The sequence below is a fragment of the Gallinula chloropus genome (genome assembly GCF_964237585.1).
Source record: "Gallinula chloropus genome assembly, contig: HAP1_SCAFFOLD_153, whole genome shotgun sequence".
Taxonomy (NCBI): Eukaryota; Metazoa; Chordata; class Aves; order Gruiformes; family Rallidae; genus Gallinula; species Gallinula chloropus.
This window is the reverse complement of record NW_028168167.1, coordinates 259,739-283,476: the sequence shown is the minus strand read 5'-3', so window position 1 is coordinate 283,476 and position 23,738 is coordinate 259,739. Positions and strand designations below refer to the sequence as shown.

General features: G+C 44.4%; 1 pseudogene across 1 annotated transcript in view; it reads left to right on the top strand.

Annotated features, from left to right (window-relative positions):
• Positions 1–23,738, top strand: part of LOC311204736 (hydrocephalus-inducing protein homolog) — a 221,927-nt pseudogene that overhangs the window by 13,870 nt on the left and 184,319 nt on the right. The gene's annotated exons all lie outside the window — the stretch shown is intronic.

Here is a 23,738-nt window from a genome sequence, read left to right as displayed (position 1 = left end):
TAAATATAGTAGTTAATTAGCTCATTGAATATTGCAAAGCTGAGCTCATCATTGGTCCAGCTAATCAATTGCAGTCCTGCCCTTGCTTACATTCTATTACACATTTGCTTACATTCTGTTGCATTTTGTTATGAGAAAGACTTCTTTCTAAGACAACAGGACTGCCTGCAGCTGGTCCCAAGGGCACACTGACTTTGAACCAACCTTTACCCTACTTATGCCATCTCGAGCAGGTCTGTGCAGCTGTGTCCCTTCTCCAACAACCAAGTCTGCACTGAATCCTCCACATTTCCCCCGTTTTCTTTTGATTGAAGGCTGTCGATACCATTTTTTGCATCATGTTCTGCAGACACATACAGAGACATGGTAAGAGTAAGGTAAAGGTTAGTAGTATTACTCCTATCAGAATAGCTGCTTTTACTATGGATAGCAACCAGGGTTCCAGTCCCAGTGATCGTAACCATCCATCAAGTCCTAAACCAGAATCCACTTGTAAGTTGTTAGTTAACCTCTGTAGTTCATGAATTTGGGAATGTATGGATCGCGAATGATCAGAGAGGTTCATACAACACGTGCCTTCAAACTCCTCCTTGGGTTGAGGCAGTGTGTACCTCTGTCTTCAAGGTCAGTATGTTTGAGAATGTAATTACCAAATACCTCTCAGCATGAGTAATTTTCCTGTCTTATGGGAATTCAAGGATATTGTCTTCTGTGAGGAGAGCCAGGCCGCTAGCAGGCCCACTGTCCTCCTTGCCAATTTTTCCTTTTTAGCATCTGTGTTACAAAAACTGCTTTTTGAGGTCTCTGCAAGGGCCCTTTGCAGAAAGCTCAATGAACATGGCAGTAAATGCAAGACAAGTACCATAATTATCAAATCAAATAATCCAAATTTGACCATCGACAATATCCATCCTGAAATTCCCCAGTCATGAAACCAATTGTAAGTGCCTTGATACCTTTGTTGTTGCATTTGTTTGTTTTGCCAATCAGGAGTGTGATAACATCAGCCTCATGTTTTCCTGCAGGTACTGATCGCAATCTGTGACCTTAGGCTGTGCTGAAATCACCATTTCCCTAATTTTCATTTAGCACAAAGACATGCATTTTTCAAAGACTGTCAGATCATTCAAAATATCTCGCAGCAAAGTTCATAGTCCACTGTGGCTGCAGTTGGAACACTTGACTTCAGTTACTGGGATCAGGATCTTGTCCTGGTTCATGCAAGCTCGAGTTCTTCTGGATCCACGGCTTTATCCGCTTGGGTCCCGTATCTGTAATGACACAGGCAGATCTCCTTCCCAAGTTAGTACCTGTAACTTCATTCTTAATAACACTTGACATTGACTTTTCTCTCCCCTTTTCCCCCTCTTTTTTTTTTTCTTTTCCTTTTTTTTTTTTCCAAACCTTCTTTTAAACCTACTGCATGGTTCACTATTGGAGGTACCAAACTGTTCTGTGAGAGACATAACTAGGTCAAAACATAAAGAGCTTTGTGAGAGCTTCATTCATATATTTTACCATGGTTTTGCCTGAAGGCAAATGTGGTGTCCCTGTAACATAGGCGATGTTTGTGCCATATATTCTGAGCTGTTGTCCAGTTTGATTTCACGGGGTATTCAAGTGCTGCTAAAGCAGAGCACACTGACTGGATTCCCCTGTTTGTGTAGTAGCTCACACTGCCAGAAAACACAGTAATCTCTAATCCTTTGCACCGGTAACTCATGAATCAAACTTTCAATGTCCAAGCTTTTTCTGTAATCAAATTCTCATCCATATAATGATAAAAGATTAGATCAAGATGTGTTTTTCATACTGGAGCAAGTGTCTAGGCTACATAAGCCTGGCACATAGTTGGTGAATTTTTTATGCCTTGTGGGAGCACACGTTTGCTTATAGTAGGGACTGAAAAAGCAAATTTTTCCTAATCGTTGGAGTGTAAACGCATAATGGAAAATAAAACCCAATCCTTGAAAATCTTTGCATGTTCCACAAACTTGGGGAAGGCTTTATACACCCCGTAGTCAGTTACTCCTGTATTAAACGTTGCAATCGGGCAATTTTTTTTTTTTTTTTTTTTTTTTTTTTTTTTTTTGCCCAAGTAAGTAGTTAGTAATCAGCCCAAACGGGGATTTTTTGTTTTCCAGGTTAAATTTATAAAGTAAGCTGCCCAGTTTCAATGATTGCTATCAAAAATCCCTTTGCTAAGTAGGCAGCCTTGCTCTCAGTGGACAAACGCATCTCTGAACCCACAGCACATACAAACAAACGCTGCAAAGCAAGTCACCAAACAAATGACATTGCAAGATGCAAGTTGTCACATCCAGTCCGTATGGGTGGGTGGGTGGGGGGTGGCGGGGGCAGTTCTTCCACTTCTACGGCAGTTCTGCCAAAGCAGTCGGCTGCGCAGCCTGGTGTCAGGGGTCTGGGCTGCTGCCCGCAGCGCCCTTCTCCTCTCCGTGCTGTGAACCACAGCGCGACCCCGACAGTCACCGGGGCCGAGCCCTGGGTGAGCACTAGGACCTGGCGGAACACCAGGACCTGCCGCACGGTCTCCCTTTTCCGTCCACCTCCCACCGGCCCACTATTCACTCTCTGCACCACCCGCTCATTCCCACGTAAACTTTTCCCCAGTAAGTTCCGCAACTGAGTATGAATCCAAATATCCTGATGTAACCCTTTATCCCATTCTGACCGCATCTTACGTGTCCAGGCTGTGACGAGCAGTCTCTGCAGAGTGTCTCGGGCGTCAGGAGACAGTGATGGATTGACGAGTTCATCGGGAGGTGTGGGTGATGTGTCCATCTCTGTAGGGTTCTTGTCCCCGTGCTTAGGTTCTTTGTTCATGGGGGCAACACTGCTCTGTGCCTTAGTTGGTGATTCTTCATGTAGGTAGATCTTATCTCAGTAGTTTTTGGGTGGCTGGGTGGGCAGTTCTGCAAGCCCTTTCCCAGCAGGGCATGCCATCGCCAGCTCTGCTTTTTTCCAGCTTTTCAAGAACAGGCTGAAGTTGTCGATGCCAGTTAACATTTTCAACTGCGTCATGTGGTGCTTTAGGTGCAGTAAAAGTCAAAGGTAAACAGATATTAAAGGCAGTCAGTTGTACGTTTGTTTCCACATTTTTCCTTCCAAAGGTATAGTAGTGGGGGGGGCGCAGGCCGTGGTGGCAGATTTACGCGCACTACTCGCTCCCCTTCCCGGTCAGTTCTGACAGATTTATCACTTTGTTCTGATAACACGGCATTCTTACTTGGCATAGTAACTGGGATAGATGAAAGAGCACCCAGAAACAAAACCACATTCTTTATAGTAGATTTTTCCCTTTTTAAATCGGTTCTGTAGAATCCAGAACTGGTGCTAAAGCTGCAAAGGCTGAAGTAGCAGCTATGTTTTCTGTCTCTATTTTGGTTAAAGTCCTTTTACTTGATTTCCAGAGAGTTATTAAGGATTTAGTTTCTTTTGCCCGAACTGAGGGTTCATCAAGGATTTGAGCTCCAATAGCTTCCCAAGTAGGTAAATCAAATGTGCTGTCAAGGCTTGTTATCAGTTTTCTTTCTTCGCTGCTCAAAAAGGAGGGGTTTCAAAGACTTCATAATTCTTAATCACTCTCTTAGACAGTAGATTGTAGAGGAATTGCCTCAAAAGCCCCTGATGTTTTAAAGGGTTCAGCTGTTACCAATAGTCCAGTCGGGGTGGTAGGTACATAATCACTTTCCAAGACTGACTTTCCGTCTTATCCCCTTTGATCTTCTAATTGAGCAGCTTTTGCTTGATATTGCTTTATGCAGTTAACTCGTGAACCGTGTGCAAGTTCTGAAAACACCCCTTAGCATACCCATAAGCCAATAACCCCGGTAATTCCTTTTTTAGATCTAACCCCTTAATATCCCATTTTCTTAAAGTATTTGCAAATTAATCATATGCCACTTGCCTATCCATCGTGTAATCCTCAGCGCGCGCCGTTGCAGCTTCCAGGCTTCTGTGGCACGTATGGCCCAAAATTACCCTTGTAACCTTTGGGGGCGAGCCTTGATTAAGTCGCCGTCCTGCCTGCTTACAGGACCCAGCTTGACTTCTTCGACCGTGGTGCCGCGTCGCAGTATTCCCGTCGGGGGATTGGGAGTTGACGAGAATCACGTCGGGGTCACCATTTTGTCGGAGAAGGAAGACACGGACACCATGTGGTTCGTCAGGCTGTCTCAAACTTTAATCACACAAGCATAGCTTAAATATAGTAGTTAATTAGCTCATTGCATATTGCAAAGCCGAGCTCATCAATGGTCCAGCTAATCGATTGCAGTCCTGCCCTTGCTTACATTCCATTACACATTTGCTTACATTCTGTTGCATTTTGTTATGAGAAAGACCTCTTTCTAAGACAACAGGACTGCCTGCAGCTGGTCCCAAGGGCACACTGACTTTGAACCAACCTTTACCCTACTTATGCCATCTCGAGCAGGTCTGTGCAGCTGTGTCCCTTCTCCAACAACCAAGTCTGCACTGAATCCTCCACAATAAGGTTAGGGTTTAGTGTCAGTATTAGGGTTCGGTTTAGGGTTTAGTCTCAGCGTTAGGCTTAGGGTTTAGTGTCATGGTTATGCTTAGGGTTAGGTTTGGGTTTTAGTGTCAGAGTTAGGGTTAGTGTTAGGGTTTAGTTTCAGTGTTAGGGTTAGCGTTTAGTGTCAGGGTAAGGGTTATGGTTAAGGGATTAGTGTCAGGGTTAGGCTTAGTGTTAGGGTTTAGGGTTAGGTTTATTGTTAGGGTTAGGGTTAGGGTTTAGTGTCAGGTTGAGTATTAGGGTTAGGGTTTAGTGTCAGGGTGAGGGTTAGGGTTTAGTGTCAGGGTTATGCTTAGGGTTAGGGTTTATTGTCAGGTTTATGTTTAGTGTTAGGGTTTAGTGTCAGGGTTAGGGTTAGGGTTTAGTGTTAGGTTTATATTTAGGGTTAGAGTTTAGTGTCAGGTTTATGCTTAGGGTTAGTGTTTAGTGCCAGGGTTAGGGTTAGGGTTTAGGTTTAGGTTCAGGGTTAGGGTTTAGTTTCAGGGTTTAGTGTCAGGGTTAGGGTTAGGCTTTTGTTTAGGGATCAGTGTCAGGGTTAGGTTTAGGATTAGGGTTAGGTTTTAGTGTCAGAGTTAGGATTAGGGTTAGATTTTAGTGTGAGTGGTAGGGTTAGGTTTAGGTTTTAGTGTCAGAGTTAGGGTTAGGTTTAGGGTTTAGTGTCAGGGTTAGGGTTAGTGTTAGTTTTTACTGTTAGGGTTTAGTGTTAGGGTTAGGGTTTAGTGTCAGGGTTAGTGTTACGGTTTAGTGTCAGGTTTAGGTTTAGGGGTTAGAGTCAGGGTTAGCGTTAGGGTTAAGTGTCAGGTTTAGGGTTAGGGTTTAGTGTCAAGGTTTAGTGTCAGAGTTAGGGTTGCTTTTAGGGTTAGGTTTAGGTTTAGGTTTAGGTTTAGGGTTAGTGTTATGGTTAGGGTTAGGGTTAGGGTTAGGGTTTAGCTTCAGAGTTAGGGTTAGGGTTTAGTGTCAGGGTTATGCTTAGTTTTAGGTTTTAGGGTTAGGGTTTAGTGTCAGGTTTAGGGTTAGGGGTTAGTGTCAGGGTTATCGTTAGGGTTTAGTGTCACGTTTAGGGTTAAGGTTTAGTGTCAGGGTTTAGTGTCAGAGTTAGGGTTGCGGTTATGTTTAGGGTTAGTGTTAGGGTTAGGGTTAGTTTTAGGGTTAGGGTTAGGGTTAGGGTTAGTGTAAGGGTTAGGGTTTAGTGTCAGGGTTAGGCTTAGGGTTTAGTGTGAGGGTTATGCTTAGGGTTAGGGTTTATTGTCATTTCTAGGTTTAGTTTAGGGTTTAGTGTGAGGGTATAGGCTTAGGTTTAGGGTTTACTGTCAGAGATATTCTTATGGTTAGGTTTAGGGTTTAGTGTCAGGGTTAGGCTTAGAGATAGGGTTTAGTGTCACGTTTAGGGTTAGGGTTAGGGTTAGGGTTAGGGTTAGGGTTAGGGTTAGGGTTAGGGTTTAGTGTCAGGGATATGCTTATTTTTAGGGTTTAGGTTTAGGGTTTAGTGTTAGGGTTAGTGTTTAGTGTCAGGGTTAGGGTTACCGTTAGGGTTTATTGTCAGGGGTAGGTTTAGGTCTAGGGTTAGGGCTTAGTGTCAGGGTTTAGTGTCAGGGTTAGGGTTAGGATTTAGGTTTAGGGTCACGGTTAGGGTTTAGTTTCCTGATTTAGTGTCAGGCTTAGTGTCAGGGTTAGCTTTTATTGTCAGGCTTAGTGTTAGGGTTAGGTTTTATTGTCAGGGTTAGTGTTAGGGTTAGTGTTTAGTGTCAGATTTAGGCTTAGGGTTACTGTTTAGTGTCAGGAGTAAGGTAAGGGATTATTGTCAGGGTTAGTGTTAGGGTTAGTGTTTAGTGTCAGAGTTAGTGTTAGGGTTTAGTGTCAGGGTTAGGGTTAGGGTTAGTTTTTACTGTTAGGGTTTAGTGTTAGGGTTATGGTTTAGTGTCAGGGTTAGTGTTACTGTTTAGTGTCAGGTTTAGGTTTAGGGGTTAGAGTCAGGGTTAGCGTTAGGGTTAAGTGTCAGGTTTAGGGTTAGGGTTTAGTGTCAGGGTTTAGTGTCAGAATTAGGGTTGCGGTTAGGGTTAGGTTTAGGTTTAGGTTTATGTTTAGGTTTAGGGTTAGTGTTAGGGTTAGGGTTAGTGTTAGGGTTAGGGTTTAGCGTCAGAGTTAGGGTTAGGGTTTAGTGTCAGGGTTATGCTTAGTTTTAGGTTTTAGGGTTAGGGTTTAGTGTCAGGTTTAGGGTTAGGTGTTAGTGTCAGGGTTAGCGTTAGGGTTTAGTGTCACGTTTAGGGTTAGGGTTTAGTGTCAGGGTTTAGTGTCAGAGTTAGGGTTAGGGTTAGGGTTAGGGTTAGTTTTAGGGTTAGGGTTAGGGTTAGGGTTAGGGTTAGTGTAAGGGTTAGGGTTAGTTTTAGGGTTAGGGTTAGGGTTAGGGTTAGGGTTAGGGTTAGTTTTAGGGTTAGGGTTAGGGTTAGGGTTAGTGTAAGGGTTAGGGTTTAGTGTCACGGTTAGGCTTAGTGTTTAGTGTGAGGGTTACGCTTAGTGTTAGGGTTTAGTGTCAGTTCTAGGTTTAGGTTAGGGTTTAGTGTGAGGGTATAGGCTTAGGTTTAGGGTTTACTGTCAGAGATATTCTTATGGTTAGGTTTCGGGTTTAGTGTCAGGGTTAGGCTTAGAGATAGGGTTTATTGTCAGATTTAGGCTTAGGGTTACGGTTTAGTGTCAGGATTAAGGTAAGGGTTTATTGTCAGGGTTAGTGTTAGGGTTAGGGTTTAGTGTCAGAGTTAGTGTTAGTGTTCAGTGTCAGGGTTAGGGTTAGGGTTTAGCGTCAGAGTTAGGGTTAGGGTTTAGTGTCAGGTTTAGGGCTAGGGTTAGGGTTTAGTGTCTGGGTTTGGGTTAGGGTTTAGTGTCAGGGTTATGCTTAGTTTTAGGTTTTAGGGTTAGGGTTTAGTGTCAGGGTTAGGGTTACGGTTTAGTGTCAGGTTTAGGGTTAGGTTTTAGTGTCAGTGTTAGGGTTAGCGTTAGTCTTTATTGTCAGGGTTAGTGTTAGTGTTAGGGTTTAGTGTCAGGGTTAGGGTGTAATTTTAGGGTTAAGTTTTAGTGTCAGTGTTAGGGGTACGGTTTAGTGTCAGGGTTAGGTTTAGGGTTTAGTGTCACGGTTACGGTTAGGTTTTAGTGTCAGATTTAGGGTTAGGGTTTAGTGTCAGGGTTATGCTTAGGGTTAGGGTTTAGTGTCAGGGGTAGGGTTAGTTTTAGTGTTTAGTGTCAGGGTTGGGTTAGGGTTAGGGTTAGGGTTTATTGTCAGGGTTAGTGTTTGGGTTAGGGTTTAGTGTGAGAGTTAGTATTAGGCTTTAGTGTCAGCGTTAGTACTAGGCCTAGGGTTTAGTGTCAGGGTTTAGTGTCAGGGTTAGGGTTAGGGTTTAGGTTTAAGGTCAAGGTTAGGGTTTAGTTTCAGTGTTTAGTGTCGGGCTTAGTGTTAGGGTTAGTTTTAGTGTCAGTGTTAGGGTTAGGGTTAGGGTTTAGTGTCAGGGTTAGGGTTATTGTTAGGGGTTATGGTTAGGGTTAGGGTTAGAGTTAGGCTTAGGGTTAGGCTTAGGGTTCAGTGTCAGGGTTAGGCTTAGGATTAAGGTTAGGTTTTAGTGTCAGAGTTAGTGTTAGGGTTAAGTTTCAGTGTCAGGGTTAGGGTTAGGGTTTAGTGACTGGGTTAGGTTTTTCTGTCAGGGTTAGGGTTAGGGTTTAGTGCCAGGGTTAGGGTTAGGGTCAGGCTTTACTATCAGGGTTAGGGTTATGGTTTAGTGTCAGGGTTAGGGTTTAATATCAGGGTTTGGGTTAGTGTTTAGTGTCAAGGTTAGGATTAGGGTTTAGTGTCAGGGTTAGGGTTAGGGTTAGTTTTTACTGTTAGGGTTTAGTGTTAGGGTTATGGTTTAGTGTCAGGGTTAGTGTTACTGTTTAGTGTCAGGTTTAGGTTTAGGGGTTAGAGTCAGGGTTAGCGTTAGGGTTAAGTGTCAGGTTTAGGGTTAGGGTTTAGTGTCAGGGTTTAGTGTCAGAATTAGGGTTGCGGTTAGGGTTAGGGTTAGGTTTATGTTTAGGTTTAGGGTTAGTGTTAGGGTTAGGGTTAGGGTTAGTGTTAGGGTTAGGGTTTAGCGTCAGAGTTAGTGTTAGGGTTAAGTTTCAGTGTCAGGGTTAGGGTTAGGGTTTAGTGACTGGGTTAGGTTTTTCTGTCAGGGTTAGGGTTAGGGTTTAGTGCCAGGGTTAGGGTTAGGGTCAGGCTTTACTATCAGGGTTTGGGTTAGTGTTTAGTGTCAGGGTTAGGATTAGGGTTTAGTGTCAGGTTTAGGGTTAGGGGTTAGTGTCAAGGTTAGATTTAGGGTTTATTGTCAGGGTTAGGGTTAGGGTTTAGTGTCAGGTTTAGCATTAGGGTCAGGCTTTAGGCTTAGGGTTTAGTCTCAGGGTTAGGTTTAGGGTTAGTTTTTAGTGTCAGGGTTCGGTTATGTTCAGGGTTTAATGTCAGGGTTAGGCTAAGTGTCAGGGGTAGGGTTTAGTGTCAGGGTTAGGTTATGTTTTATTGTCAGGGTTAGGGTTAGAATTTCGTGTCAGGGTTATGCTTAGTTTTAGGTTTTAGGTTTAGGGTTTAGTGTTAGGGTTAGTGTTTAGTGTCAGGGTTAGGGTTAGTTTTAGGGTGTATTGTCAGGGTTAATGTTAGGGTTAGGGTTTAGTGTGAGAGTTAGTGCTAGGTTTTAGTGTCAGGGTAAGTGCTAGGGTTAGGGTTTAGTGTCAGTGTTTTGTGTCAGGATTAGGGTTTGTGTTTAGGTTTAGGGTCAGGGTTAGGGTTTAGTTTCCCGGTTTAGTGTCAGGCTTAGTTTTAGGGTTAGGTTTTAGTGTCAGGGTTCGGCTTAGGGTTAGGGTTTAATATCAGGGTTAGGGTTAGTGTTAGTGGTTAGGTTTAGGCTTAGGTTTAGGCTTAGGTTTAGGCTTAGGGTTCTGTGTCAGGTTTAGGCTTTGGATTAGGGTTAGTGTTTATTGTCATGTTTAGGGTTCAGTATTGGGTTTAGGGTTTATTATCGGGGTTAGGGTTTGGGCTTAGTGTTGGTGTTAGGGTTAGGCTTAGGGTTAGGGTTAGGGTTTAGTGCCGGGATTAGGGTTAGGGTTTAGTGTCTGGCTTAGGGTCAGGGTTTTGTGTCGGGGTTAGTGTTAGTGTCAGGGTTAGGGTTTACTGTCAGGGTTAGGGTTTCGTGTCGGGGCTAGTGTTAGGGTTTAGTGTCAGTGTTAGGGTTAGGGTTTTTTGTCAGGGTTAGGGTTTACTGTCAGGGTTAGGGTTTAGTATCGGGGTTAGGATTAGGGTTAAGTGTCGGGTTTAGGTTTAAGGTTAGGTTTAGGGTTATTGTCAGGTTTAGGGTTTAGATTCAGGGTTAGGGTTTAGTTTCAGGGTTAGGTTTAGGGTTTAGTGTCAGGATTAGGGTCTAGTGTCAGGGTTAGGGTTTAGAGTCAGGGCTAGGGTTAGGGTTTAGTGTGAGGACTAGGGTTAGTGTTTAGTGTCAGGGCTAGGGTTAGGGTTTAGTGTCAGGGCTAGGGTTTAGTGTAAGGTTTAGGGTTTATTTTCAGGGCAATGCTTACGGTTTAGTGTCAGGTCTAGGGCTAGGGTTTAGTGTCAGGGCTAGGGTTTACTGTCAGTGCTAGGGTTTAGTGTCAGGGCTGGGGTTAGGGTTTAGTGTCAGGGCAAGGATTAGGGTTTAGTGTCAGGCTTAGGGTTTAATGTCAGGGCTATTGTTAGGGTTTAGTGACAGGGCTAGGGTTTAGTGTCAGGGTTAGGGTTTAGTTTCAAGGCTAGGGTTCGGGTTTAGTGTCAGGGCAAGGGTTAGGGTTTAGTGTCAGGTTTAGGGTTTAGTGTCAGGGCTAGGGTTAGGGATTAGTGTCAGGACTAGGGTAAGGGTTTAGAGTCAGGGCTAGGGTTAGGTTTTAGTGCCAGGGTTAGGGTTTAGTTTCAGGGTTAGGTTTTAGTGTCGTGATTACGGTTTAATGTCGTGGTTAGGGTTAGAGTTTAGCGTCAGGTTTAGGGTTAGGTTTTAGTGTTAGGGTTAGGGTTAGGTTTAGTGTCACGGTTATGGTTAGCGTTTAGTGTCAGGATTAGTGTTTAGTGTCAGGGTTAGGGTTAGGGTTTAGTGTCGGGTTTATGTTTAGTGTCAGGGTTAGGGTTTTGTGTCAGGGTTAGGGTTTAGTGTTGGTTTATAGAGTTTAGTGTCGGGTTTAGGGTTTTGTATAGTGGTTAGGGTTAGGGTTTAGTGTCGGGGTTACGGTTAGGGTTTAGTGTCGGGGTTAGGGTTATGGTTTACTGTCAGGCTTAGGGTTAGGTTTTAGTGTCGGTGTTAGGGTTAGGGTTTAGTGTCAGAGTTAGTGTTTAGTGTCATGTTTAGGGTTCAGTATCTGGTTTAGGGTTTAGTATCGGGGTTAGGGTTTGGGCTTAGTGTTGGTGCTAGGGTTAGGCTTAGGGTTAGGGTTAGGGTTTATTGCCGGGATTAGGGTCAGGGTTTAGTGTCTGGGTTAGGGTCAGGGTTTAGTGTCGGGGTTAGGTTTAGGATTTAGTGTCGGGGTTAGGTTTAGTGTCAGGGTTAGGGTTTACTGTCAGGGTTAGGGTTTCGTGTCGGGGCTAGTGTTAGGGTTTAGTGTCAGAGTTAGGGTTAGGGTTTTGTGTCAGTGTTAGGGTTTACTGTCAGGGTTAGGGTTTAGTATCGGGGTTAGGATTAGGGTTAAGTGTTGGGTTTAGGTTTGAAGTTAGGGTTAGGGTTAGGGTTAGGGTTTAGTGTCAGGGCTAGCGTTAGGGTGTAGTGTTAGGGTTAGGGTTTATTGTCGGGGTTAGTGTTTAGTGTCAGGGTTAGGCTTTGGTTTCGGGGTTAGGGTTAGTGTCGGGGTTAGGGTTATTATTTAGTGTCGTGGTTAGGGTTAGTGTCTGGGTTTGGGTTCAGTGTCAGGGTTTGGGTTAGGGTTTGGTGTCAGTGTTAGGATTAGGGTCTAATGTTATGGTTAGTATTAACGTTTAGTGTCAGGGTTAGGGTTAGGATTAGGGTTTAGTGTCAGCGTTAGGGTCTAGTGTAAGGATTAGGGTTTAGAGTCATGGCTAGGGCTAGGGTTTAGTGTCAGGGCTAGGGTTTAGTGTCAGGGCTAGGGATTAGTGTCAGGGCTAGGGTTAGGGTTTAGTGTCAGGGCAATGATTAGGGTTTAGTGTCAGGCTTAGGGTTTAATGTCAGGGCTATTGTTAGGGTTTAGTGTCAGGGTTATGGTTTAGTGTCAGGACTAGGGTTTAAGTTTAGTGTGAGGGCTAGGTTTAGGGTTTAGTGTCAGGGCTAGTGTTTAGTGTCAGGGTTAAGGTTTAGTGTCAGGGCTAGTGTTAGGTTTTAGTGTCAGGGCTAGGGTTAGGGTTTATTGTCAGGGTTAGGGTTTAGTGTCAGTGTTAGGGTTAGGGTTTAGTGTCGGGTTTAGGGTTTAGTGTCAGGGCTAGGGTTAGGCTTAAGTGTCAGGGATAGTGTAAGGGTTTAGTGTCTGGTCTAGGGTTAGGTTTTAGTGTCAGGGTTAAGGTTTAGTGTCAGTGTTAGGGTTAGGGTTTAGTGTCAGGGCTAGGGTTAGGGTTCAGTGTGAGGGCTACGGTTGGTGTTTAGTTTCAGGTCTAGAGTTAGGGTTTGGTGTCAGGGCTATCTTTAGGGTTTAGTGTCGGTGTTAGGGTTTAGAGTCACGGCTTGGGTTAGGGTTTATTGTCAGGGTTAGGGTTTAGTGTCAGGGCTATGGATAGAATTTAGTGTCAGGGCTAGCATTAGTGTCAGTGTTAAGGTTTACGGTTAGGGTTTATTGTCAGGGTTAGTGTTTAGTGTCAGGGTTAGGGTTTAGTGTAAGGGTTAGGATTAGGGTTCAGTGTCACGGTTAGGATTAGTGTTTAATGTCGGTGTTAGTGTTTATTGTCAGGGTTAGGGTTTATTGTCGGGGTTAAGGTTCAGTGTCGGCGTTATGGTTAGCGTTTAGTGTCGGGGTTAGTGTTAGGGTTTAGTGTCAGGTTTAGGGTTTATTGTCAGTATTAGGATTTAGTGTCAGAGTTAGGGTTTAGTGTCAGGGTTAGGGTTTAGTGTCAGGGTTAATGTTTAGTGTAATGGTTTAATGTCAGTGTTAGGTTTTAGTGTCGGAGTTACGGTTTAGTGTCGGGGTTAGGGTTTAATGTCGGGGCTAGGTTTAGGGTTTAGTGTCAGGGCTAGGGCTAGGGTTTAGTGTCAGGGCTAGGCCTAGGTTTTAGTGTCAGGGTTAGGGTTAGGGTTTAGTGTCGGTTAGTTTCAGGCTTAGTGTCAGGGTTAGGTTTTATTGTCAGGGTTAGGATTTAGTGTCAGGGTTAGGGTTTAGTGTCAGTGTTATTGTTTAGTGTCAGGGCTAGGGTTTAGTGTCAGGGTTAGGATTTAGTGTCAGGGTTAGGGTTTAGTGTCAGTGTAAGGGTTTAGTGTCAGGGCTAGTGTTAGGGTTTAGTGTCAGGGCTAGAGTTAGGGTTTAGTGTCAGGGTTTAGTGTCAGGGTAAGGGTTAGGGTTTAGTTTCAGATCTAGGGTTAGGGTTTAGTGTCAGGGTTAGGGTTTAGAGTCAGGGTTAGGGTTAGGGTTTAGTGTCAGGGCTAGGCCTAGGGTTTAGTGTCAGGTTTAGGGTTTAGTGTCAGGGCTAGGGTTTAGTGTCAGGGTTAGGGTTAGGGTTTAGTGTCGGTTAGTTTCAGGCTTTGTGTCAGGGTTAGGTTTTATTGTCAGGGTTAGGGTTTAGTGTCAGGGTTAGGGTTTAGTGTCAGTGTAAGGGTTTAGTGTCAGGGCTAGTGTTAGGGTTTAGTGTCAGGGCTAGAGTTAGGGTTTAGTGTCAGGGTTTAGTGTCAGGGTAAGGGTTAGGGTTTAGTTTCAGATCTAGGGTTAGGGTTTAGTGTCAGGGTTAGGGTTTAGAGTCAGGGTTAGGGTTAGGGTTTAGTGTCAGGGTTAGGGTTAGGGTTTAGTGTCTAGTTTAGGGTTAGGGTTTAGTGTCAGGTTTAGGGTTAGTGTTAAGTGTCGGGGTTAGGGTTACGGTTTAGTTTCGGGGTTTGGGTTAGGGTTTAATATCGGGGTTAATTTTAGGGTTTAGTGTCGGGGTTTGGGTTAGGGTTTAGTGTCGGGGTTAGGGTTTGGGTTTAGTGTTGTGGTTAGTGTTAGGGTTAGGGTTAGGGTTTAGTGTTGGGGTTAAGTTTAGGGTTTAGTGTCGGGTCTAGGGTTAGGGTTTAGTGTCTGGGTAAGAATTAGGGTTTAGTGTCAGGGCTAGGGTTATGGTTTAGTATCAGTTGTAGGATTGGGGTTAAGTGTCAAGGCTACGACTGGGGTTTAGTGTCAAGTCTAGGATTAGGGTTTAGTGTCGTGGTTAGGTTTAGTGTATATTGTCGGGGTTAGTATTAGGGTTTAGTGTCGCGGTTAGGGTTAGGGTCTAGCGTCAGGTTTAGGGTTAGGGTTTAGTGTCAGGGTTAGGGTTAGGTTTTAGTGTAAGCGTTATGCTTAGCATTAGGGTTAGGATTAGGGTTAGGGTTTATTATCAGGGTTAGGTTTTAGGGTTAGAGTTAGGGTTTAGTGTCAGGGTTAGGGTTTAGTGTTAGGGTTGGTGTTTAGTGTCAGTTTTATGCTTAGGGTTAGGGTTTAGTTTCAGGGTTAGGCTTTAGGGTTAGGATTTAGTGTCAGGGTTAGTGTTAGTGTTTAGTGTCAGAGTAAGGGTTAGTGTTTACTGTCAGGGTTAGTTTTTGCGTTCATTGTAAGGGTTAGGTTTAGCTTTAATGTCAGTGTTAGTGTTTATTTTCAGGGTCAGGGTTTAGTGTCAGTTTTAGGGTTAAGGTTTATTTTCAGGGTTAATGTTAGGGTTTAGTGTCAGGGTTTAGTGTCAGGGTTACGCTTAGGATAAGGGTTTAGTGTCAGGGTTAGGGTTAAGGGTTAGGCTTTAATGTCAGGGTTATGGTTAGGGTTTAGTGTCAGGGTTATTTTTAGGGTTAGGGTAAGAGTAAGGGTTTAGTGTCAGGGTTAGTGTTAGGGTTTAGTGTCAGAATTAGGGTTAGGGTTTTGTTTCAGGGTTAGTGTTTAGTGTCAGGGTTAGGGTTAGTGTTTAGTGTCAGGGTTAGTTTTAGGATTTAGTGTCAGGGTTAGGGTTAGGGTTAGGGTTTAGTGTTAGGGTTATGGTTTGTGTTTAATGTCAGGGTTAGGATTAGGGTTAGGGTTAGGGTTAGGTTTAGGGTTAGGGTTATGCTTAGGGTTAGTGTTTAGTGTCAGTGTTATGTTTAGGGTTTATTGTCAGGGTTAGGGTTAGGGTTTAGTGTCATGATTAGGGTTTGGGTTTAGGGACAGGGTGAGGGTTAGGGTTTTGTGTCACGGTTAGTGTTAGGATTTAGTGTCAGTTTTAGGTTTAGGGTTTAGTGTAAGGATTAGGATTAGGGTTTAGTGTCAGTGTTAAGGTTAGGGTTTACTGTCAGGATTAGTGTTAGGGTTTATTGTCAGGGTTAGGGTTGGGGTTTAGTGTCAGGGTTAGGGTTAAGGTTAGGGTTTAGTGTCACGGATAGGTTTGGGATTTAGTGTCAGGTTTACGGTTAGGCTTTAGTGTGAGGGTTAGGGTTGGGTTTTACTATCAGGGTTAGTGTTATTGTTTAGTGTCAGGGTTAGGGTTAGATTTAGGGTTAAGTTTAGTGTGAGGGTTAGGGTTTAGTGTCAGGATAATTATTAGGGTTAGGGTTAGGGTTAGGGCTAGGGCTAGGGTTTAGTGTCAGGGCTCGGGTTAGGGTTACAGTTAGGGTCAGGGTTATTTTTTAGTTTCAGGGCTCGGCTTAGTGTTTAGTGTCAGGGCTAGGGTTAGGGTTTAGTGTCCGGGCTAGGGGTAGGGTTTAGTGTCAGGGTTAGGGTTAGGGTTTAGTGTCAGGGTTAGGGTTAGCGTTTAGTGTCAGGGATAGGTTTAGTGTCAGGGTTAGGGTTAGGGTTTTGTGTCGTGGTTACGGTTAGGGTTTAGTGTCAGGGTTATGGTTAGGGTTTCGTGTCAGGGTTAGTGTTTAGTATCGTGTTTAGGGTTCAGTATCGGGTTTAGGGTTTAGTGTCGGGGTTAGGGTTAGGGTTTAGTGTCTGGGTTAGGGTCAGGGTTTAGTGTCGGGGTTAGGTTTAGAGGTTAGTGTCGGGGTTAGGGTTATTGTCAGGTTTAGGGTTTAGAGTCAGGGTTAGGGTTTAGTTTCAGTGTTAGGTTTAGGGTTTAGTGTCGGGGTTAGGGGTAGTGTCAGGGTTAGGGTTTAGTGTCAGATTTACGGTGTAGTGTCGGGGCTAGTGTTAGGGTTTAGTGTCAGTGTTAGGGTTAGGATTTAGTGTCAGGGTTAGGGTTTATTGACAGGGTTAGGATTTCTTGTCAGGATTAGGGTTAGGATTTAGTGTCAGGGTTAGGCATTAGTGTCATTGTTAGTGTTTAGTGTCGGGGTTAGGATTAAGGTTAGGGTTAGGGTTAGGGTTTAGTGTCGAGTTAGGGTTAGCTTTTAGTGTCAGGGTTAGTGTTTATTGTCAAGTTTAGTGTTTAGTGTCAGGGCTAGGGTTTAGTGTCTGGTTATAGTGTTAGGTTTTATGTCAGGGTTAGTGTTTAGTGTCAAGGTTAGGGTTAGGGTTTAGTGTCATGGTTAGGGTTTAGTGTCAGGGTTAGGGTTTAGTGTCGGGGTTAGGGTTTAATGTCGGGGTTAGGATTATAGTTTAGTGTCGGGGTTAGGGTTAGTGTCTCTGTTAGGGTTTAGTGTCAGGGTTTGGGTTAGGGTTTAGTGTTAGGGTTAGGATTAGGTTTTAGTGTCAGGATTACCGTCTAGTGTCAGGGTTAGGGTTTAGAGTCAGGGCTAGGGTTAGGGATTAGTGTGAGGACTAGGGTTTAGTGTAAGGTTTAGGGTTTATTTTCAGGGCTAGGCTTACGGTTTAGTGTCAGGTCTAGGGCTAGGGTTTACTGTCAGGGCTAGGGTTTAGTGCCAGGGCTGGGGTTAGGGTTTAGTGTCAGGGCAAGGATTCGGGTTTAGTGTCAGGCTTAGGGTTTAATGTCAGGGCTATTGTTAGGTTTTAGTGACAGGGCTAGGGTTTAGTGTCAGGGTTAGGGTTTAGTTTCAAGGCTAGGGTTCGGGTTTAGTGTCAGGGCAAGGGTTTAGTGTCAGGGCTAGGGTTAGGGTTTAGTGTCAGGTTTAGGGTTTAGTGTCAGGGCTAGGGTTAGGGATTAGTGTCAGGACTAGGGTAAGGGTTTAGAGTCAGGGCTAGGGTTAGGTTTTAGTGCCAGGGTTAGGGTTTAGTTTCAGGGTTAGGTTTTAGTGTCGTGATTACGGTTTAATATCGTGGTTAGGGTTAGAGTTTAGCGTCAGGTTTAGGGTTAGGTTTTAGTGTTAGGGTTAGGGTTAGGTTTAGTGTCACGGTTATGGTTAGCGTTTAGTGTCAGGATTAGTGTTTAGTGTCAGGGTTAGGGTTAGGGTTTAGTGTCAGGGTTAGGGTTAGTGTTTAGTGTCGGGTTTATGTTTAGTGTCAGGGTTAGGGTTTAGTTTTGGTTTATAGAGTTTAGTGTCGGGTTTAGGGTTTTGTATAGTGGTTATGGTTAGGGTGTAGTGTCGGGGTAAGGGTTAGGGTAAGGGTTAGGTTTACCGTTTGAGTTAGCGTTAGGTTTAGGGTTTAGTGTCGGGGTTACGGTTAGGGTTTAGTGTCGGGTTTAGGGTTATGGTTTACTGTCAGGCTTAGGGTTAGGTTTTAGTGTCGGTGTTAGGGTTAGTGTTTAGTGTCATGTTTAGGGTTCAGTATTGGGTTTAGGGTTTAGTATCGGGGTTAGGGTTTGGGCTTAGTGTTGGTGCTAGGGTTAGGCTTAGGGTTAGGGTTAGGATTTAGTGCCGGGATTAGGGTTAGGGTTTAGTGTCTGGCTTAGGATCAGGGTTTAGTGTCGGGGTTAGTGTTACTGTTTAGTGTCAGGTTTAGGGTTTAGAGTCAGGGTTAGGGTTTAGTGTCAGGGTTAGGGTTAGGGTTTAGTGTCGGGGTTAGGTTTAGTGTCAGGGTTAGGGTTAGGGTTTAGTGTCAGGGTTAGGTTTAGTGTCAGGGTTAGGGTTTACTGTCAGGGTTAGGGTTTCGTGTCGGGGCTAGTGTTAGGGTTTAGTGTCAGTGTTAGGGTTAGGGTTTTGTGTCAGTGTTAGGGTTTACTGTCAGGGTTAGGGTTTAGTATCGGGGTTAGGATTAGGGTTAAGTGTTGGGTTTAGGTTTAAAGTTAGGGTTAGGGTTAGGGTTAGGGTTTAGTGTCAGGGCTAGGGTTAGGGTGTAGTGTTAGGGTTAGGGTTTATTGTTGGGGTTAGTGTTTAGTGTCAGGGTTAGGCTTTGGTTTCGGGGTTAGGGTTAGTGTCTGGGTTAGGGTTCAGTGTCAGGGTTTGGGTTAGGGTTTGGTGTCAGGGTTAGGATTAGGGTCTAATGTTATGGTTAGTATTAACGTTTAGTGTCAGGGTTAGGGTTAGGTTTAGGGTTTAGTGTCAGCGTTAGGGTCTAGTGTAAGGATTAGGGTTTAGAGTCATGGCTAGGGCTAGGGTTTAGTGTCAGGGCTAGGGATTAGTGTCAGGGCTAGGGCTAGGGTTTACTGTCAGGGCTAGGGATTAGTGTCAGGGCTAGGGATTAGTGTCAGGGCTAGGGTTAGGGTTTAGTGTCAGGGCAATGATTAGGGTTTATTGTCAGGCTTAGGGTTTAGTGTCAGGGCTATTGTTAGGGTTTAGTGTCAGGGTTAGGGTTTAGTGTCAGGGCTAGTGTTATGGTTTAGTGTCAGGACTAGGGTTTAAGTTTAGTGTCAGGGCTAGGTTTAGGGTTTAGTGTCAGGGCTAGTGTTTAGTGTCAGGGTTAAGGTTTAGTGTCAGGGCTAGTGTTAGGTTTTAGTGTCAGGGCTAGGGTTAGGGTTTATTGTCAGGGTTAGGGTTTAGTGTCAGTGTTAGGGTTAGGGTTTAGTGTCGGGTTTAGGGTTTAGTGTCAGGGCTAGGGTTAGGCTTAAGTGTCATGACTAGGGTTATTGTTTAGTGTCAGGGCTAGGGTTAGGGTTTAGTGTCAGGGATAGGGTTAGGGTTTAGTGTCAGGTTTAAGGTTTAGTGTCAGTGTTAGGGTTAGGGTTTAGTGTCAGGGCTAGGGCTAGGGTTTAGTGTCAGGGCTAGGGCTAGGGTTTAGTGTGATGGCTAGGACTAGGCTTTAATGTCAGGGCTAGGGATAGTGTTTAGTGTCATGACTAGGGTTAGTGTTTAGTGTCATGGCTAGGGTTAGGGTTTAGTGTCAGGGATAGTGTAAGGGTTTAGTGTCTGGTCTAGGGTTAGGGTTTAGTGTCAGGGTTAAGGTTTAGTGTCAGTGTTAGGGTTAGGGTTTAGTGTCAGGGCTAGGGTTAGGGTTCAGTGTGAGGGCTACGGTTAGTGGTTAGTTTCATGTCTAGAGTTAGGGTTTGGTGTCAGGGCTATCTTTAGGGTTTAGTGTCAGTCTTAGGGTTTAGAGTCACGGCTTGGGTTAGGGTTTAGTGTCAGGGTTAGGGTTTAGTGTGAGGGCTATGGATAGAATTTAGTGTCAGGGCTAGCATTAGTGTCAGTGTTAAGGTTTACGGTTAGGGTTTATTGTCAGGGTTAGTGTTTAGTGTCAGGGTTAGGGTTTAGTGTAAGGGTTAGGATTAGGGTTCAGTGTCACGGTTAGGATTAGTGTTTAATGTCGGTGTTAGTGTTTATTGTCAGGGTTAGGGTTTATTGTCGGGGTTAAGGTTCAGTGTCGGCGTTATGGTTAGCGTTTAGTGTCGGGGTTAGTGTTAGGGTTTAGTGTCAGGTTTAGGGTTTATTGTCAGTATTAGGATTTAGTGTCAGAGTTAGGGTTTAGTGTCAGGGTTAGGGTTTAGTGTCAGGGTTAATGTTTAGTGTAATGGTTTAATGTCAGTGTTAGGTTTTAGTGTCGGAGTTACGGTTTAGTGTCGGGGTTAGGGTTTAATGTCGGGGCTAGGTTTAGGGTTTAGTGTCAGGGCTAGGGCTAGGGTTTAGTGTCAGGGCTAGGCCTAGGGTTTAGTGTCAGGGTTAGGGTTAGGGTTTAGTGTCGGTTAGTTTCAGGCTTAGTGTCAGGGTTAGGTTTTATTGTCAGGGTTAGGATTTAGTGTCAGGGTTAGGGTTTAGTGTCAGTGTTATTGTTTAGTGTCAGGGCTAGGGTTTAGTGTCAGGGTTAGGATTTAGTGTCAGGGTTAGGGTTTAGTGTCAGTGTAAGGGTTTAGTGTCAGGGCTAGTGTTAGGGTTTAGTGTCAGGGCTAGAGTTAGGGTTTAGTGTCAGGGTTTAGTGTCAGGGTAAGGGTTAGGGTTTAGTTTCAGATCTAGGGTTAGGGTTTAGTGTCAGGGTTAGGGTTTAGAGTCAGGGTTAGGGTTAGGGTTTAGTGTCAGGGCTAGGCCTAGGGTTTAGTGTCAGGTTTAGGGTTTAGTGTCAGGGCTAGGGTTTAGTGTCAGGGTTAGGGTTAGGGTTTAGTGTCGGTTAGTTTCAGGCTTTGTGTCAGGGTTAGGTTTTATTGTCAGGGTTAGGGTTTAGTGTCAGGGTTAGGGTTTAGTGTCAGTGTAAGGGTTTAGTGTCAGGGCTAGTGTTAGGGTTTAGTGTCAGGGCTAGAGTTAGGGTTTAGTGTCAGGGTTTAGTGTCAGGGTTAGGGTTTAGAGTCAGGGTTAGGGTTAGGGTTTAGTGTCAGGGTAAGGGTTTAGTGTCTAGTTTAGAGTTAGGGTTTATTGTCAGGTTTAGGGTTAGTGTTAAGTGTCGGGGTTAGGGTTACGGTTTAGTTTCGGGGTTTGGGTTAGGGTTTAGTGTCAGGGTTAGGGTTAGCTTTAGTGTCAGGGTTAGGGTTTAGTGTCGTGTTTATGGTTCAGTATCGGGTTTAGGGTTTAGTGTCGGGGTTAGGGTTTAGTGTCAGTGTTATGGTTAGGGTTTATTGTCAGGGTTATGATTTATTGTCAGGGTTAGGGTTTAGTGTCAGGGTTAGGGTTTAGTGTCAGGTTTAGAGTTTAGTGTCAAGGTTAGGCATTAGTGTCAGTGTTAGTGTTTAGTGTCGGGTTTAGGATTAGGGTTAAGCGTCGGGTTTAGGGTTAAGGTTAGGTTTAGGGTTAGGGTTAGGGTTTAGTTTCGGGGTTAGGGTTAGGGTTTAGTGTCAGGGTTAGGATTAGGGTTTAGTGTCATAGTTAGGGTTTAGTGTCAGGGTTAGGGTTTAGTTTGAGGGCTAGGTCTAGTGTTTAGTGTCAGGGCTAGGGCTAGGTTTTAGTGTCAGGGTTGGGGTTTAGTGTCAGGGCTAGGGTTTAGTGTCAGGGCTAGGGCTATTGTTTAGTGACTGGGCTAGGGCTAGCGTTTCGTGTCAGGGCTAGGGCTAGGGTTTAGTGTCAGGGCTGGGGTTTAGTATCAGGGCTAGGGCTAGGATTTAGCCCCGCCCCCGCCCCTCTCGTTGCCGCACCTCCGGAACGCGGCCCCCGCCCCAAAAACACGGCGTTGGGCACCGCTATCCCTCCCTCCCGCTCCCGGGGGCCCGCGGGGACACTCACACGCCGGAGCGCGGCCACCAGCCGGGCTGCTGCCGCTGGCAATGAAGCACCGGACACACACGTTCCCGTGGCAACGGCGGGACGCGAGCGAGGCCCGTGCGGCAGCGCCCGGACAGCCCCGGGCAGAGCTGACCCAGCGCCGCACCTCGCCGGGGAGTTACTACCCGCTCGCTCCTGCCCCGGCACCGGGGAAACCGGCGGCACGGGCGCGGGGGAGATGCTTTGGGCCAGGGGGCTCGGCTGGCACAGCAAGCGTGTGGTGAAGTGGCCCCTGCCCACCCTCCCAGATTACGTGGGTGCAGCGGGGGAAGGGGCACCCACGGCAGACAGTCCTGCACCAACTCTGGAACCTGAGTCCTTACCCACAGCACTTCAGCTCTGCCCCAGCTGTGCAGTGAACTCTGTCTGCAAAGCTGGTTAGGAAGGACATCCTTAAAAACATGGAATGTAAAAGAGCATTTGGGTTTCAGTGTTCATGTCTCATGGAAACCCAGTTTCTGTACTTCTAACCAGAGAGGGCTGCATTTTGGTCATTACTTTTGTAAGAATTTTCACTTTCAGAGAGTGTTGGGCAAATTGTCATTGCATAGAAACTTGTCCTAGAATTTTTTTCTAACATCAGAAATGGGAAGACTTGTAGCTAAAGGAAGCCACTATTAGGTAGAAAGCCTAAAAGGTTTGATGTCACTCAAGAAAAAAGAATTACATGCACACACACATCTAAGTCATAATTAATGTAATATATATCAGCATATATTCCATACACACTCAGAATTGATCTTATTAAAAAATCTTCTTTTCTGAAGCAGAGTAAAAAGTATGAAAGAAATGTCCATGATTTCTCCCTCTCTCCATATTTACAGTTTATGTTTGAATAATTTGCAAAGCCTTCAGAGCCTTCTGCTGCTATACAATTGGCTAAATCAGAGCTGAACAGACAAAACAGGCAAGACCTATGCTTCATCAGCAGTCACGTCAATTAAAGCTTATATACTGTTGGGCTTAATCTAGAACTTCCTAAACTCAGCAGACATTTATGTTTATTAACTTGAATGCCAAGGCTACTGAGACACGTTTGTTCTCCTTCACCTTTATTTTTTAAAGAGAAAATATACTTCACAGAAGCTCCATTTGTGGTCATCACTTCAGTAAATGTAAGCATAAATCCTTCAGGCAAATGAGAAAGTTGATTTCTGAATGCAATTATTTTACTCTCATTAGGAAAAAAAAAAGGAAAAATGAGAAACAAAATCAGATAGTAAGCAACCTTATTTTTTCTAGTCACATCATGTACCCCGTGTTACGTCTTTTTCAGTCGGCCTGGTCTTCTGATATCTGGCAATAAATTCCCATTTATACATACTTCTGTGCTTTATCCCCTATCTTACAAATTCACAGTTAGTTTTCCTGTTCCAGTTCAGAAAGACCAGAGGTTAACAGATGAAAAAGATGTAGGGTAAAAAAGGCCATCAATCATGTAAATGAAAATCCTTACGGAAAAGGGTGGGCTTAAGGATGCAGAAGTAGCCTTTGCCTTGGCATTTCAGTGCTCTACTTTGGTTTTAGCCACTGCTTTCACATATTTTTGAACTATTGCTGTCTAGAGTCCTAGCTCTTAACCATTTTAATACAACCAGCTATTGAACTGATTTTAGTATCAAGCACAACATTTAAAGCATAAGAACAGGTGGGACATAGCACCAAGAATGTTCTAGAGAGTACAGTTTTCAGCTCAACAACTCATGTAAATGAAAAAGGGGGGGGAAAAGCATAAAAACACCACCTAGGCTTTCATTTAAGGCAAGTAGTCCAGATCTGGGCACCAAAAATTCTGGAAATTAAAGTCATGTTCTATCTGCTAGAAGGTACTAATTATAAAACAGATAACTTTAGTCATTTTAACACAATAGGAACAAATCCCAGAATTATGAGCTTAACCTGTAAAAGGACTGCTTCAGAGTTCAAAACACATGAACTTTCATCCTCACATAAGTTGTGGACACCACTGTTCTGGGACAGAATTTATGTTATGTGAACTTCATTTAGCTTAACTACATTACCCAAATCAAATTAAGTCAAGTCCCCAAAGACAAATTTAAAATTTTACACATATTCCTCACTTGACTTTGTTACACAGTTGAGTTTGTTAGTAATTAAATGCTGACAGGAACATCCAATTTAAACGCAAAGGACCAGAGTGTAAGTAACTACTGAATATGCAAAAAGAGGAAAACAAAGGGGGAAAAATACTATTTGGATAAATTTTTATATATCAATGTAGTAACAAATGAGCTAATCTATGAAGGCCATAGCCCTTTGACTCTTGCATAAATTAATAAACCTTTAATGATGTTTTGTGATCTCATATCACAAGCCCCCTTGTTTCTACCGAAAAAAGCCAACTGCGAGTGGTAGGTTTAGTTTCCAGGACACTTCTCCCTGAGATCATAGAATCATAGAATCATAGAATTGTAGGGGTTGGAAGGGACCTTGAGAGATCACCGGGTCCAACCCCCCTGCCAAAGCAGGTTCCCTATCTCATATCACTCAGATAGGCATCCAGACGAGACTTGAATACCTCCAGAGCAGGAGACTCCACCACCTCCCTGGGCAGCCTGTCCCAGGGCTCTGTCACCCTCACTGTGAAAAAGTTTTTCCGCATGTTGGTGCGG